This window comes from Aplysia californica, unplaced genomic scaffold (assembly GCF_000002075.1).
Source record: "Aplysia californica isolate F4 #8 unplaced genomic scaffold, AplCal3.0 scaffold00262, whole genome shotgun sequence".
NCBI lineage: Eukaryota > Metazoa > Mollusca > Gastropoda > Aplysiida > Aplysiidae > Aplysia > Aplysia californica.
In genome coordinates this window covers 502,540-508,256 of record NW_004797532.1, presented here as the reverse complement: position 1 = coordinate 508,256, position 5,717 = coordinate 502,540, and the positions used below count along the sequence as shown (strand labels likewise).

The 5,717-nt window shown below is 38.9% G+C and overlaps 1 protein-coding gene across 6 annotated transcripts in view; it reads right to left on the bottom strand.

Annotated features, from left to right (window-relative positions):
* LOC101845404 (orexin receptor type 1) overlaps nt 1-5,717 on the bottom strand; it is a 160,645-nt gene that overhangs the window by 43,338 nt on the left and 111,590 nt on the right. The gene's annotated exons all lie outside the window — the stretch shown is intronic.

The window sequence follows — 5,717 nt, the reverse complement described above, 5'->3', positions numbered from 1 at the left end:
TCACTCTCTCTCTCTCTCTCCCTCTCTCTCTCTCTCTCTCTCTCTTTTTCTCTCTCTCTTTCTCTCTCTCGCTTTCTCTGAGGGTGTGTGTGTGTGTGTGTGTGTGTATGGGTGTGTGTTTGTTGGTGTGTATATGTCTTTCTCTGTCTTTCTTGTTTTCTCTTTCTAAACCCTCAATTTCCTGTCTGTCTGACAGTCTTTTTGTCCTGTCTAAGAGTCTGCTAATCTTTTTTTTTCTTAACTTCGATCTCCTTCTCTTTCCAAAATATTCACACTACTGCGTACATGGACACACTCACATAAGCACACACACACACACACACACACATACACACACACACACACACACACACATACACACACACACTCACACACACATACACACACACACACACACATAGACAGACACAAACACATACACACACAAATGCACACGTATACACACAAACACATACATAAACATTTGTGTGCTCGCAATGAAAATCTTAATCCTCTCCTTCTCTTTCTCTCTCTCTCTTTCTCTCTCTCTCTCTCTCTCTCTCTCTCTCTCTCTCTCTCTCTCTGTGTTGTTCTCTCTATCTGCAACGTCACTACCCCTCCCCCCTCTCTCTCTCTCTTTCTCTCTCTCTCTTTCTCTCAAGTTAACTCTTTCTCTCTCCCTATCATTTTCTCCTCCCCCGCCCCCACGCCTCTCTATGTATCTCCTTCTACATATCTCTCTCCGCTTCTCTGTTTCTTCTGCCCCTCTGGCTCACCCAGGACAAACACGACGGATGAAACCGATGGAAGTAAAATGAACCTCCTCAATATAGAATTTTAAATAGCTTCACCTAGGTGGTTGGTGGGCGCTCAGGTGTAGTTTGCTTCTTCTTTCCTATCAAACATTTATCATCCTTATCCCTTCCCTATTTCTGTAAGTGTTACTTTCCAGTAACACCCTTAATCTTCGATAATTATATGGCCTATTTCCCATGCAAGAGCCGTAAAACTAAAAGTAAAATTTAACAAAATGTTCTCAGATCTCCTAGAAAGAACCTAATAGAAACATGTTACCCCGGGGACAAACGTAAAATGAATGGCAAAACATTTGTCAAAAGAAATAGAAACAAGTCGCTCATCTTTGATGTCTGCCCAATGAAAGCATGCTAAACGCGAAGCGTCATTTTCTCTTCTGAAATGTTATGAACGAACTGATATACTATGTCTGAGTTCAGAGTGGCGTAGAGATTCGGTCGTAAAAAATCATTTGGAAATCACAAGAATAAATAGAGACGTCCATCATTAATTCATGTAGCAGTGACAAGACGAGGTGTTTCAAGAACTATTTGGGGAAATGCCAAGGGGAGATAAGAATGTGATCGGCTTTTAGGAACAGGGATTTTCCTACTAAAAAGCCAACCGAATAACTAATTCAGTCGGAACCAATTTAGATAGTGTAAACATCTTCCCAGGAAAGAGATCATAAGAAAAGAATTGTTTGGAGGAAACAGGAATCATCAAAACGATTTCTATGAACACATACACATACACATAAACACACACACTCTCTCTCACACACACTCTCTCTCACTCACACACACACACACACACACACACACACACACACACACACACACACACACACACACACACACACACACACACTCACACACTCACAGAGAGAGAGAGAGAGAGAGAGAGAGAGAGAGAGAGAGGGGGGGGAGAAAAAGAAAGAAAGAGAGAAAGAAAGAGAGAGGGGGGCGGGGAGAGAGAAAGAGAGAGAGAGTGAGACAGAGAGGTGGGAGATAAACAAAGAAAGATATATATCTATATATACCTATATACATAGATATATATATATATAGAGAGAGAGAGAGAGAGAGAGAGAGAGAGAGAGAGAGAGAGAGAGAGAGAGAGAGAGAGAGAGAGAAAGAGAGAGAGAGAGAGAGGCACAAAGGAAGTAAAATGAAAAAGGAAATACATTTTTTTTGTACTTTCCACCTCGGCGCACTGCAAAAATGAACATTTCTAGTAATATTAAGTGGTCGGTCATTGCATTGAAAAAGTTCCCTCATCGACTTGTTAAAGTTCAACACAAGTTTGTGAAGACCAGTCACGTATGTGCTCAGTGTAATCCTAGTTGACTGGCGACAGCAGATTAAGTGAAATAGTTTGTGACCTTTTCCCCATACGAAAATCTTGACATAATGTCAACATTAGCCAACAGCTTAATCAAGTGTCCGTTGGCACAAATCTCACAGTGTCAAAAAGCTGCTAAAGTTCATTGGGATATTTTGTTGATAATGTGCGAACAAAGAACACGAAAGGAAGATAAAAATGGATACATCCAAATGGTTATAATCTACATCCTGTCTCGTCCACACATACACACACACACACACACACACACACACACACACACACAAACTCACACACACAAACACACATACACACATGCACATACACACATATATACCCATCTTGCAGAAACTTTGGTCATATTCAGATGTTCATTTAAGATTCGTTCTACTGATCCAATGCTAAGCCTAGCTTCTTTGCTCAAACGTTCGACTCTCACCCACCGATCAGACAACACAAGTTTTTTTGTTTTTAATACGTCATTTTCTTATGTTGTTGTTGTCACTAGGCGACCATCACAGTGGTCATTTTCAATGCCCATGAATCTGCATTTGAATTTTTACACCAAATTGTATCACAGCATGGGATGGGCAATCAGTTCTATATACGGCGTGCATCTCCGTAAAAATACCCTGTAGTTGCTTGCCTTGCAAGAACAAAAAAATTCATTACTGCCCTGTGCTACATTTTAAAAATATTTTTTATGTTGAAACAACAGACCCAAATTTATTTACAGTGCGCTGTTGTTAAAACCAGTAATCAGAAGAGGATTGTTGTCTTTCACCCCCAACTTTCAGCTTTCTACCTTTATTCCTTCATGATCAGGTAAAAAACTGTTGGTATGCCCCTCTTATTTTTTGGTTGGTTTGTTCACACAAAGGGAATCTACACAGTCGCGCTCTAAAACTGGGGTCACCAAATTTTTTTCTCGAAAATGGGCCAAATCACAGAGACAATGTCAAGTGAGGGATAACTATTTTGTTCATTACAATAAATAGATGTGTCAAATGTCATATTTAAGCATGTATAGAATGCGATACATCATCTATAATGCAGTAAAAAATTCGTGGCGCACCGTATTATCACCTATTTCTTAAATTATCGAAAATAAACTCTCCAGCTCTCGCAAAATGATTTGTCTCATTTTGTTTAAAGAGATTAATATTTTGGTAAACACCTGTTCGCTGTATTCTAGAAAATCCTTTAATAACCATTAATGAGAAACCCAAGTGGGTGGTTTCTGCAAATTTTAAAACGTTGGGGAATATCGCTTTTAAAATAGCAAGCCAGTTATTTATTTCTAACCGAAACACTATATTTATTGAACGCACGTTTTGAGAAACGTCAGGACAAAAATGTGTTCACTGTAAAATACATTTCTTGTTACAAGTTTTGCCACTAAAATAAGCTATTGTTGATCTGTGACGTAGGACATGCGTATGCAAAGTGTGTGAGAGAAGCTGGAAGTGCTCTGAATAATCAAATTTTCTGCGTTGCGGAGATTTATAGTATTTTATATAACTTTTTGAAGAAAAGTGTTTTAATCTAATCTCAATTGTAGTTGAAAAATATGATTACGTTATGACAAATTGACACACAAACTGCTGCGCAAAGTATGGATGGCATTGATTCATTCTTTAAAGAGATATTGGAGGATCAGTTGCGCCACGAAATTTTGACCGCATTACTGAAAGCACAATTTAATCTGTAGTGTAGAGTTCGATCAAAGTGTCTAATTATTTTGAAAACCGCATCCTTCACTTTTTCCCAACATGGTGGCATGGCGGTGGGCCAGAAGAACTGACATCGAGAAACAGATCTGGCTCACAAAGTATAGTTTGATGATCATCGTTTTAGAATAAAAAACTTTATTAAACTTCAAATGGTTTTGGTTTTCACTCTAATACGAGGAAAATATGTATATAAAATAGGGGAAGGAACGCATCTCCGGAGCACAGACATTATAACAATATCGTGGAACCAATTTAAAACAGTGAAGCTGAAGCGAGAAGTTGTTTCAATTACCATTAAATTGCCGGACAATTTTGCCCCCATGATATCATTTACATTCAGTCTTTTGTGTTCACTTTATAAAAAGTTTCTGGATTTTCCCCCGTCTTATAAAATGGGCGAGGGAAAGGATGTATTCGGTAAGAAGAAAGGGAGAATACACTTGGAGTGGATTTGAAGGTCTTTAACTGAATTTTGTAACCGTGCTTTACTTTTTCGTGGCTACAGTAACGGGGCAGGGAGTATTACTGAATACATTTTCAAGGCCGATGGTTTCGTGGTTGTTGGGAGGGGGGTGTGTTTGGTTTTTGTTAAGTTTGTTTTTTATTTTGTTCAATAATAGTTCAACCGTATAGATTTTTTAACATTAAAAAAGGAATTTTTGATTATCAGAAAAAAAATGAAAATCAAAACTAGATTCTATATCGGTTAAAGGGACAGTAAATTGGCTTGTTACTTTCAAACCCTTTAAAAATCTTAAATACAGTACTCAAATTGTTGTATATCTTGAAAAGTCATCTTTTTCGTGCTCCAAACTTTTTTCCTGGTTCACAAAAAAATCCAGATGGTTCTAAAAATTCTAATAATTTTTACAGTTTTAGTGGAAAGAAGACCGAATTGGAGTAAAGCAGTCTGCTGCCTGCCCACTATGTGACTACCCCTCAGAGACAGTGGAACATCATCTGTTCTTCTGTAATAAACTAACTGATTTAAGGGGATATTTTCTTCCCAAGCTACCCCATACATCTAATTGCCTCTACTCGTCAAGACAACAATTAGAACAGACATGCAGGTATTACCGAATGGCATCATGCAGAAGAGTTAAGACTCAGATGCTACTGGATCGCTAACAACAACAACAACAGTGGAAAGAAGACACATTGAAATTGTTCAGCGACATTTATCTGCCATTTTTTGCACTATGTATCATCGTGACAAATAGCAATCCATTGCTTTAATAAATACTCTAGTTTCTTAGCAGAATGGCACCAAAAAAAACCCCAACCAAATCATGAACTTATTTTGGTGGAAGTAGACTTTAAACCCCCGCCCCCCTTTTTCCATTCGGAACTTTCTTGATCTTACACACAGATCCAGGGTCTCAAATAAACATGAGTCATGGTGAAGTTATACGGGAACGGCTTCCAAAACTCTTTTGAAACTCACACGTGTTATCAGCACATAATCGAGTGATGTGAAGAGAGCACCGATGTAACCGTGCGTGGTACAGAATGGGTTAAGAAAGAGGGAAGGTAATTTATTTTTAGTGATAAAGAAATGTTACTTAAACCCCGTTCAACACTCTTCAAACACATCCACACACATCCACACACAAACAAACACACACACACACACACACACACACACACACACACACACATACATACACACATGCACACACACATACATAAATAACACAAGCGACACATAATTTCGCCCCTCCCACCAACTTCCAAAAATTTGGTCTCACAGATGATCTCCCCACCTCAAATCACAGCCGAACTCTCCCCCTACTCCCCTCCTCCCTCCGCCCACATCACACACACACACACACACACACACACACACACACACACACACACACACAC